General features: G+C 26.2%; 2 long non-coding RNA genes across 2 annotated transcripts; both read right to left on the reverse strand.

Annotated features, from left to right (window-relative positions):
- Window positions 1–5,343: 5,343 nt before the first annotated feature.
- LOC149499345 (uncharacterized) lies at window positions 5,344–5,918 on the reverse strand. Its single transcript, XR_016322515.1, has 2 exons — window positions 5,757–5,918; window positions 5,344–5,644 (listed from the first exon to the last, which is right to left on the reverse strand). It is a non-coding gene; the product is annotated as an uncharacterized LOC149499345 (long non-coding RNA).
- Window positions 5,919–10,811: 4,893 nt separating this feature from the next.
- On the reverse strand, window positions 10,812–11,391 carry LOC149499346 (uncharacterized). Its single transcript, XR_016322516.1, has 2 exons — window positions 11,221–11,391; window positions 10,812–11,102 (listed from the first exon to the last, which is right to left on the reverse strand). It is a non-coding gene; the product is annotated as an uncharacterized LOC149499346 (long non-coding RNA).
- Between the last annotated feature and the right edge of the window lie 854 nt (window positions 11,392–12,245).

Below are 12,245 nucleotides of genomic sequence, written 5' to 3' on the forward strand. Positions count from 1 at the left end.
ATTATATGTTTAGTAAATTTACTCCATGTTCAAAGAAATTATCTTTTTATGAATTTTAAAGTTACTTTCAAAAGTAATGGAAAAGTTTGATCTTGGCATTTTTAAGTAAAAAAAAAAAAAAAGTGAATAAAAGCTGTGATATTGAATTGAAACAATTCATTAATTTGTAAAAATCAAAATAAGTTCAGGACTAAATAGGTTTAAATGTCAAATATGACTTTTTTTTAATACTACTAAATAAGTTCAAGGGTCAAATAGGTTTTTATTTTTTGTTGGCGATGGTTAATTAAACAAATAATATATTCGATTATTACAAATGCATAAATTTTAGGAATTTTCCATTTCTATCACAAAAATTATATATGAACAAAGTAACTATCGAGCTAGCTTTGACTGACTGTTGTCTACTATAAACTCCAATTTGAAACGCGTGTAGTGAGCATTGACCCCTTCCTTCCAAGTTTCAATCAACAAAAATATTATATTGCAATTTTGATTTTTAACGAAAAATTTGCAATCCAATTCTTAAATTTGTTTCAGCATAAAATGGTGTTGAAATTGAAGAATGAGTTATTAATTTCGTTCTCTTTTACTATACAAGAAACTAAACAAACAGCAAAAATGGTTAAAACGACATCATTTTCATGTGCAATCTCTATCGTCATTTTCCTCATTTTGCTGGCATCTTATAATATTGTTGCTGCTCAAACAACTCAAGTCTCCAAAACCTGTAAGGCTCTCTCCTCCCTCTTTTAAATTGAGTCTGATCATTTTATTTGAGAATAATTATTATTTATATGAAATTAATTGGAATTATAATTATTATTTGAATTGTTAAAATATATTAGTATGTTGAAAATATTGATTAACTTCCATCAAAAATTAATTTCATTAGAAAATTATAATTATTTTTTTTGAGAGACAAGTGAAATTAATTTCTTATTTATTGGTAATTGCATATGAAAATAAAGAGAAGCTTCGGGTTTTTGAAGAACGTAAAACGCAGTTGCCTCCGCGTGATTCCAAACGAGGAGGACTATAGACCGTTTTAATCATTTAGGAGGGTGGAAAAAAAATTCAAAGAAATGAGAATGGTGGAATTAAGAAAATATATTATTTTAAAGAGTAAATTTTTTTGGTAGTTATATGCATAATAAATAAATATATATTTGGTTAACAAGTTCGATATTGTGTATTTTGTTATATAAAAAAATACATAAAAACTAATTTAAAAAAAAATATATGTAAGCACTATAAATAATGTTGCTTCAATTTTTATTTTGCAGTTTATTTTTTCACCCTAATTTATCTATTTTATTTTTGAAGATCAATTTTCTTTTCCTTTAAAACAATATAGTAGGATAACTTTGTTAATTCAGAACAAATTAAGACAAACTTCATTAACTATAAACAAAGAGAGACTGGGGCTACGTTTATTTTTGTAAAATAACTTGCAGAAAAATATTTTCCACAATTTTCCATTGTTTAGGGTGTTTAGGAAAATAAGCCAATGGAAAATATTTTACTGATCAAAAGAAAATTAAATCATTTTTTAAGAAAAATAACTTCTCATTTTCGAGAGAGTAAAATATTTTTTTGGACATTAGCAAACCTTATAAATCCATATTTTTTAATTTATTAATCATCACAGTCACTACCACCGATCACCATTACCACCGATGACCACCACCGGCCACTGGCCACCAATGGCTTTCATAATTTACATTTTTTTTTTTGCATTCTTTTCGTATTTAAGAATAAAATTTTAAAATTTCTATTATTATTAATATTTTTTATGGTCTTATGAGATAAAGACTTTAATATTTTTAACTAATTTTCAATATTACAACCAAACAACGGAAAATAAGTTATTTGGAAAATATTTTTCGCGGAAAATGCTTTCCATGAAAATATTTTTCAACAAGTTATTTTTCTACAAGTTATTTTACAGAAAGAAACAGAGCCTAGATTATTATGTAAAGAAATTATCATAGATAAATAGATAAGGTTAATCAAATGAGCATAGACAGACAATAATAATAATGCCTTAATCCTAGGCATGGCCACAGGTTCGGTTCTAACCGGAACCGAACCGTACTGTAGACGAACCGGAACCGGCGGTTCATAATTTTGAACCGGAACCGGCGGTTCAAAAGCCGGTTAAGGTTCATATGAATCTTAAAATATGAACCTGAACCGGCCCGGAACCGGCGGTTAACCGGCGGTTCCGGTCCGGTTCGAACCGGATGCAAAAAAAAATTGTAGCTTAAAATTTTTATAAAAAAATTTGTATCACTTGATTTGATTGTAGTTGATTTGATTTATGGTGAAGAAAAGTACAATGGTACATAAGTTATTAAAAGTGGTAAAAAAAATACACATTTATTTACTTAATTTATACAAAAAATGGTACATGAATAGTTGATTTATAAAAATAAAAAAAAAAAAAAACTTTCAAGTATATAAAAAAAGAGTGTAACGGATAGTTTTTGATATGATAGGTTTTTGTTTATTTATTTTTTGGTAAATAAATTTTATTTATTTTTTAATCATTTATTTATTTATTTACTATAAATTACTAAATTATACAAAAATATAATTGTTATTTTTCTGTTATAACTTATAAGGGACAATTTCGAAAATTAATAGATGAGAAACATGTATAAATATGATGAGTTGATGATTTTTTATTTCACAACCAATTATATCATAACTCTTCTCTTATTCTCAATCAAAATTCTCTCAAATTTCCATATTTCATTATTTTTTCTATTGCTTTATTTTCCTTAATATTGAAATTATCTATTGTTTATTTTTTATTTTCTTACATCCAATTCCAAATTCTTTCTCTAATCTCAATTTTTTGCATTCATAAATTTACTTCATTTGATTTTTTTAATAATTTTCTTAGTATTTGAAAATAATAATTTCCAACTCATTTCATTAATTTTATATTCCATTTATAGTTTTCTATATTAGTGAATTAGTAAAATTTGTAAATTTAATGTAATAATAGTTCTAAGTTAGTTAATACAAGTTTTTGTTTTAAAATTTTATAATAATTTATTTAGTTAATAAAATTTAAACATTTTAAAATTATTATTTATTTATAAATTCGGAATCAAAATTTTATTATTTTTTAAAAAATTTGCATAATTTACTGTAATTTACTAAATTATTCAAAAATATAGTTGTTATTTTTCTGTTATAACTTATAAGGGACAATTTGGGAAACTAATAGATGAGAAATATGTATAAATATGATGAGTTGATGATTTTTTATTTCAAAACCAATTATATCATAACTCTTCTCTTATTCTCAGCCAAAATTCTCTCAAATTTCCATATTTCATTATTTTTTCTATTGCTTTATTTTCCTTAATATTGAAATTAACTATTGTTTATTTTTTATTTTCTTACATCCAATTCCAAATTCTTTCTCTAATCTCAATTTTTTGCATTCATATATTTACTTCATTTGATTTTTTTAATAATTTTCTTAGTATTTGAAAATAATAATTTTCAACTCATTTCATTAATTTTATATTCCATTTATAGTTTTCTATATTGGTGAATTAGTAAAATTTGTAAATTCAATGTAATAACAGTTCTAAGTTAGTTAATATAAGTTTTTGTTTTAAAATTTTATAATAATTTATTTAGTTAATAAAATTTAAACATTTTAAAATTATTATTTATTTATGAATTCGGAATCAAAATTTTATTATTTTATAAAAAATTTGCGTAATGCCGGAACCGAATCGGAACCGTAATTCGAACCGTCGGTTCGCTAGAACCGTGCCGAACCGTGCCGGAACCATAACCGGACCGAAACCGGAGGTTCAAGGGTCGGTTCCGGTTCAAAATTTTAAACATCTCGAACCGGCGATTCAGTGAACCGGAACCGGCGGTTCACTGAACCGGACATGCCTAATCCTAGATTAATTGGAATTTAATATATGAATCTTGTCTTCGTAACTTGATGTCTTCCTTCATATTTGGAGGAAGAGAAATGAAAAATAATTTTCTGGTGAAAGAACATGTAGATGTAATGTGCTCTTTTTCTTATTTTATTTTTATTTTTGTTTCTCTTTACTGATTAAGTAAATTATAAAAGAAAGAAACAAGAGTGATTAATCTATAAAATTAATATTAAAATGTAGACTAAAAAAGAAGAAATAAAGGTTAAAAGAGGCAACTGAAATAGATACTAGCTAAAATTTAGCTTTAAATCATTTAATTAGGATAATTTATTATGTGAATAAAATTATCAGTTTATAACTTAGAGAATGTTAAAGATGCTAAACTTTATAATAAGAATACAATGGACATCAGTAATGAAGATTGATATAGATTATATATGTATGCATGCATGCACAAATACTCTCACGAGGGATTAGTCCAAGAGTATTTAACTTTGATCTTTCCAAAAAAAATCAAAAAATCAAAAAATGCAATAATATTATCGAAGAGGCTCCCACAAATATATTAGAATTAAAGCAGATTTACTACTAATGAAACATATGGTATTTAGTTTTTCCTTCTCTTACTTCATTTTCCTTTGGATAGCTTAATTGATTTTTAGATTTTCTTTAATATTTGACTATTATAATACGAATGTTGACTACTGTAATACACGGACACGCGAGAGGCTTGATGTTTCCGCGTTTTGGAAATGGAAACTGCTCGGAAACGTATCAAATCTATTTTTGTAAATATTGAAAATTGGACACTTGTTTCCCCTCACTGAAAATGTTTCTTGCATTAAAGAACAAAAAATCAGATTTCAAATCCAAATGAAATTTGGATAATTCGCAAATTCTATTTGGGAAACGACAAATAATTCTACTTTTAATTTCAATATTGAAACTTTAAATTTAACAGAATTTCATTATATTTTTCCATTTTGACATTCGAATATTTTGTTTTCTTTTTTTTCTATTGAGTATGGAACTTATAAACTTTGAGAGGATTAATGTTTCTGCGTTTTGGAAGCGGAAACGGCTTGGAAATGTATCAGGTCTGTTTCCGTGAATATTGAAAATCGGACATCCATTTCCCTTTGCCGAAAATGTTTCTTGCATTAAAAGAAAAAAAATCAGATTTCAAATCCAAATCAAATTTTGATGATTTGTAAATTCTATTTGGGAAATGACAAATAATCCTACTTTTAATTTTAATATTCAAACAATTTATGTATTTTTTTACATGTTTTTATAGATATATCATTTGTAAGAGTTGACCGGAGAACATTATTTTTTGAAAAATTTTCTATGCAAGTGAAGTTCACATTATAACAAATGAACGCAAAGGAGATACAGTAAAACACACCCTTTATCAAGATCATGATAATTTTGATAAAATATATTTAATTATCTATCTCACTATATTTTCAAATGCTTATATATATATATTTATATATACATATTGTCATCCACGAGACAAGCATAAATTTGTAATTTGTAACTTGTAAACCCCGTGTATTTATCTTCTATATGTATGACAAAATATCACCCATGGCTGCCAGGGCCACCTGGTACGCGACCACCTGGTCCGCCGCCGCGGTGTGAACCATGATCGCCCACTCCAGTTTTACTTTCTCCAATAACCCTTGGGTTCTCTTTATTTTCATCTGCAACTACCACTAAATAAGAAATTGATGATTTGAATATTTAGTATCTTTACATCAAAAGGTAGATATCATTATTATTGCTAGAACTAGAACTAGAAGTAGAAGAGAGAAGAGAGAGCCTTACCGGTTTTGGGGACTCGAGTTGTTCGAGCAATAGCAGTATTATAAGATGCAAATAAAATGAGGAAAAGGATTGGGATCGCATAGGAAGCCATTTTAACCATTTTTGATTACTTTCTTCTATTAAAAGAGAATAGTAATCACGGCATATCAATTCCTTCATCACCATTATATACTCTAAAAGTTTCAAGCGTTGGGCCCCAACCAGCGATCAGTTTTTGTGGAAATATTGCAATATGATATTAATTTTGTTGACTTTAGAACTTTGATTACATACCCAACGGTCAATGCACGCTAGCTTGATAGTTATTTTAGGAGAATTTTTCAAAAAATTATTACTACTTTATAATCTAAATCTATCAATTTATATATAATATATATAAATATAAAGCTAATGTTTAATAAGTTGGTAATAAAACATAATGTAATGTAATTATAAACATTTTTAATGTAATATTTAAATTAAAAATATTTCCTATAATTTATTAATCTAAACATGCAATTTCACTCGACAACATAAACTAATATTGTTATTTGTTGATAGGAATAGAAGAAAACTAATTTCGCCCCTAAATTTTGTTTAGAGATATTTAAAAAAAAAAATCATATTTGACATTTTCAGTTAATTTGATTCCTGAACCTGCATATTTGTTGATAGGATTAAAAAAGTCATATTTGACCTTTTCAACAAATTTAACCTCTAAACTAGTTTAGAATGATTAAATTTAAATCATAATTCTTCACTTGCAATGTGAAAATTTTTATATAGACATTTATTAAAATTATAATTTGAATCAGTTCGTATAATTTATTTAAAAAAATAATTAAATGTGGATAGAAGAAAAGGATATATGAAGTATATCTCTCTTATCTTAATTTATAATTTTGAGTTCATGAATATGTACTAATTTAAACATTTTAAAACTGACCATTATTACTGGATTTATTATATATTAAATCCATGCATTTCTCATATTCAACAGGTTAAAGTTATATTATATGTTTAGTAAATTTACTATGTGTTCAAAGAAAGTAATGGAAAAGTTTGATCTTGGTATTTATAAGTAAAAAAAAAAAAGTGAATAAAAGCTGCGATTGAATTGAAGCAATTCATTAATTTGTAAAAATCAAAACAAATCTGAATAAGCTTAAAAAGTCAAATATGACTTTTTTTAATATTACTAAATAAAATCAAGGGTTAAATAGGTTTGTATTTCTTGTTGGTGATGGTTAATTAAATAAATAATATATTCGATGATTTTTAAATGCATAAATTTTAGAAATTTTCCAATTCTATCACAAAATTATATATAAAGAAAGTAAACTATCATGTTAGCTTTGACTGACTGTTGTATACTATAAACTCCAATTTGAAACGCGCGTAGTGAGCATTGACCCCTTCCTTCCAAGTTTCAATCAACAAAAATATTATATTGCAATTTTGATTTTTAACGAAAAATTTGCAATCCAATCCATAAACTTGTTTCAATATAAAATGGTGTTCAAATTGAAGAATGAGTTATTAATTTCATACAGTTCTTCTATTTTACTATACAAGAAACTGAGCAAACAGCAAAAATGGTTAAAACGACATCATTTTCATATGCAATCTCTATCGTCATTTTCCTCATTTTGCTGGCATCTTATAATATTGTTGCTACTCAGACAACTCGAGTCTCCAAAACTAGTAAGGCTCTGTCCTCTCTCTTTTAAATTGAGTCTGATCATTCTATTTGAGGATAATTATTATTTATATGAAATTAATTGCAATTATAATTATTATTTGAATTGTTAAAAAATATTACTATGTTGAAAAATATTGATTAAATTCGATCAAAATTTAATTTCATTAGAAAATTATAATTATTTTTTTGAGAGACAAGTGAAATTAATTTCTTATTTATTGGGTAATCACATATGAAAATAAAGAAAAGCTTAGGGTTTTTGAAGAACGTAAACCGCAGTTGCCTCCATGTGATTCAAAACGAAGGACAAGGCAATACAAGACTCCGGCTATAGACCGTTTTTAATCATATAGGAGGGTGAAAAAAAAATTCAAAGAAATCAGAACGGTGGAATTAAGAAAATATATTATTTTAAAGAGTAAATTTTTTTGGTTGTTAATATATTTGGTTAACAAGTTCGATATTGTGTATTTTGTTATATAAAAAACTATATAAAAACATCGAATCGAAGCTTTTTTTTTTTTTTTTTTTTGGAGTTTAAACCCTCTATTCTAATTTAAAAAAAAAAAAAAAAAAAAAAAAAAAAACCTATGTAAGCACTATAAATAATGTTGCTTCAATTTTTATTTTGCAGTTATTTTTTCACCCTAATTTATCTATTTTATTTTTGAAGATCAATTTTCTTTTCGTTTAAGACAATCTAGTAGGATAACTTTGTTAATTCTGAAAAAATTAAGACAAACTTCATTAATTATAAACAAAGAGAGACTATGGTTACGTTTGTTTTCGTAAATAATTTACAGAAAAATTATTTTTCACAAATTTAAAAATTAATTATAAACAAAGAGAGACTAGAGCTACGCACACACATCTACTTTCCTTTGGTTACTCTCCACTTGCTCTCTCTCTCCGCCAGTGCGCCTCCCAATTTTCTATTTTTTCTCTTTCTCTCAATTTAAATTTCAAACGAGTAGTACATGGCAGAGAAATCCGTGGATTTGCCCGAAGAATGCTGAGAATTGATTTTCAATTCGCTCGATCATCATCGTCATTTTGAATATCTCTCTTTAGTTTCCATTCGATTCCTCTCAATCACCGATCAGCTCCGATGTATCTTAACAATATCTTTTAGGTAATTCCTTTCCTTACATGTCTTCTCAGTAAATTCTGGAATCTGAAGGAAATTGAAATTCGTGAATTCGAGGGTAACCTCAATTCCCTTCTTTATCAAATCTCTAAATCTGGAATAGACATCAAAACCTCAATTTCTCAAAACAGAACCTTTTTCCTTTAATGGGTGTGAGAGAATTAGGACTTACCTATATGCGGTATATAAATACACTTATAAACCAAATTAATTATAACTAGTATTTTGGTTCAAATAAATGTATTTTTTAGCGGACACCAAGAAACAAAAGCACAAAACAGTAACTTTAAAAAAAAAAAAAAATTTATTGGCGTGGCCCTAAGTGTACGTAGACAAGAAATTTTTCCTATTCAAATGAAGATTAGATTTGCCAAGACTTACTCTATAAATCCATCAATGAAAATAAAGATTTTTTTTTCAAATGATTTTATAATCTAAATCTATCTCTTTATATATAATATATGTAAATATTACGGTAATGTTTAATGAGTTGGTAATAAAACATAATGTAATGTAATTATAAATATTTTTAATGTAATATTTAAATTAAAAATATCAATTAAATCTGATATGATTAATTTTTTGATGTCTATTAAAAATTATGCGGTGAGTGAGTATCAAGTCCATCATTTAAAATTGAGCTATAAAACCATTAAGGAAACCGAGAATTCATAACAATTTTCTATGCATGATTTAATAATTTATAGAATTACAAAAAAAAAAAAAAAAAGAATCAGATGCATGATTTAATGTATGATTCAGTTTCTCAGCACAATCTATCTATTATATGAATATATAAATACAAAAGTAAATTTGCTGACAGTTGAAGCGCTGAGTTGGTAGGAGATTTTTTTTTTTTTTTTTTTTTTTTTACAAGGCAAGAGAAATGGTTTTTTAAATAGATATTTAAATCATTTAATTAGGATAATTTATTATGTGAATAAAATTTTCAGTTTATAACTTAGAGAACGTTAAACATGCTAAACTTTATAATAAAAATACAATGGACATCAGTAATTAAGATTGATATAGATTATATATGCATGCATGCATGCACAAATACTCTCAAGAGAGATTAGTCCAAGAGTATTTAACGTTGTTCTTTCCAAAAAAAAAAAAAAAACAATAACAAATTCAAAAAAATGCAATAATATTATCGAAGAGGCTCCCACAAATATATTAGAATTAAAGCAGATTTACTATAAACTAATGAAACATATGGTATTTAGTTTTTCCTTCTCTTACTTCATTTTCCTGTGGATAGCTTAATTGAATTTTTAGATTTTCCTTAATATTTGACTATTATAATATGAATGTTGACTGCTGTAATACACGAACACGCGAAAGGCTTGATGTTTTTTCGCTTCGGAAACAGAAATGGCTTTAGAACGTATCGAATCTGTTTCCTTAAATATTGAAAATTTGACACCTTTTTCCCCTCCTCGGAAATGTTTCTTGCATTAAAGGAAAAAAAATTATATTTCAAATCCAAATCAAATTTGGATGATTTGCAAAACATATTTGGCAAAGGACAAATAATCTTATTTCTAATTTAAATATTCAAACTTCAAATTTAACAGAATTTCATTATTTTTTTTCATTTTTACATTCGAATATTTTGTTTTCTTTTTTCTTTATTAAGTATGGAACTTATAAACATTTTTTTTTCTTTCTTTGGGATATGATATAATAATTTAATTTTAGAAAACTTTATCTGTGGTTAATTGTCCTTTAAAAATTTTAAACGTACTCTTTCTAAATTATTTTTATATTTATTCCTATATTTTTAAATTTTACAAATAAACCCCTATATTTTTTATATTTACGCATTTTCCTACATTTCTATTTCTTATATTTTTGAAAATGTCATTTCCCGTGTCCGTTTCCGTATTTCCCTGTTTTTCCGTTTCCGTGTCCGTGCATCATAAGGTGGACTATTTCATATGATGCTCAACTATTTGTACATTTCTCACTTTCTTGATAATTTTGCCTATTTTTTGGAATTGAAATATTCACTAACAATGATTTTCCAATCATTTCTTTTTTACAATTGATTAAGAATATTACCGTTATGGATATATTATTGCTCCCACATATTCACAATGTATGTATTTTTTATATGTTTTTATAGATATATCATTTGTAAGAGTTGACCAGAGAACATTATTTTTTGAAAAATTTTCTATGCAAGTAAAGTTCACATTATAACAAATGAGACCAGAAGAGATACAATAAAACACACCCTTTATCAAGATCATGATAATTTTGACAAAATATATTTAATTATCTATCTCACTTTATTTTCAATTGCTTATGTATATATATATATAGTCATACACGAGACAAACATAAATTTGTAATTTGGAACTTGTAAACCGTGTGCACTTATTTTCTATATGTATGATAAAATATCACCCACCGCCACCTGGTCCGCCACCGGATGAACCACGATCGCCCACTCCAGTTTTACTTTCTCCAGTAACCCTTAGGTTCTCTTTATTTTCATCTGCAACTACCACTAAATAAGAAATTGATGGTTTGAATATTTAGTATCTTTACATCAAAACGGAAATATCAGTATTATTACTAGAACTAGAACTAGAACTAGAAGTAGAAGAAAGAAAAGAGGGCCTTACTGGCTTTGGGGACTCGAGTTGTTCGAGCAATAGCAGTATTATAAGATGCAAACAAAATGAGGAAAATGATTGAGGTCGCATAGGAAGCCATTTTAGCCATTTCAATTACTTTCTTCTATTAAAAGAGGAGTAATCACGGCATATCAATTCCTTCATCACCATTATATACTCTAAAAGTTTCAAGCATTGGGCCTTAACTAGAGATCAGTTTTTGTTGAAATATTGCAATATGATGTTAAGTTTGTTGACTTTAGAACTTTGAGTACACACCCAACGGTCAATGCAAGCTAGCCTGATAGTTACTTTAGGAGAATTTTTTAAAAAATTATTACTATTTTTTTTCTCCCAATAAATGGTTAGAATTACCTACGTTTGAATTAAAAAATTATTTTTAATTAATTTAGCATATGTATCAGTTACTTCAATTTTGTTTATGATATTGAAAAACATGATTGAATGTCCGTATAATTCAAACTTGTTAATTATATTAGATAGATGGACTTGTCTAGATCAAGTCTATGAATATATAAGTATTTATTGAAATAAAGTTGTTTTTCACTATGCAATGAGAAAAAAAAAAAAAAGAGATAAAATATAATTGAGGAAAAAACTTACCTACACCCGGTATATAGATCCACTTATAAACCAAGCAAATTATAACTAGTATTTTGGTTCAAACAAATGTATTTTTTAGTGTATACCAAGGAACAAAAGCACAAAACAGTAACTTTCTTTAAAAAAAAAAAAAATTTATTGGCGTGGCCCCAAGTGTACATAGACAATAAATTTTTCCTATTCAAATGAATATTTTAGATTCCAAGACTTAATCTATAAATCCATCCATGGAAATAAAGATTTGTTTTTTGAAATGATTTTATAATCTAAATCTATCTCTTTATATATAATATATATAAATATTAAGCTAATGTTTAATAAGTTGGTAATAAAACATAATGTAATGTAATTATAAATATTTTTAATGTAATATTTAAATTAAAAATGTCAATTAAGTGTGATGTGATTAT

This window comes from Jatropha curcas, chromosome 1 (genome assembly GCF_041381405.1).
Source record: "Jatropha curcas cultivar XTBG-Jc1 chromosome 1, XTBG_Jcur_1.0, whole genome shotgun sequence".
NCBI lineage: Eukaryota > Viridiplantae > Streptophyta > Magnoliopsida > Malpighiales > Euphorbiaceae > Jatropha > Jatropha curcas.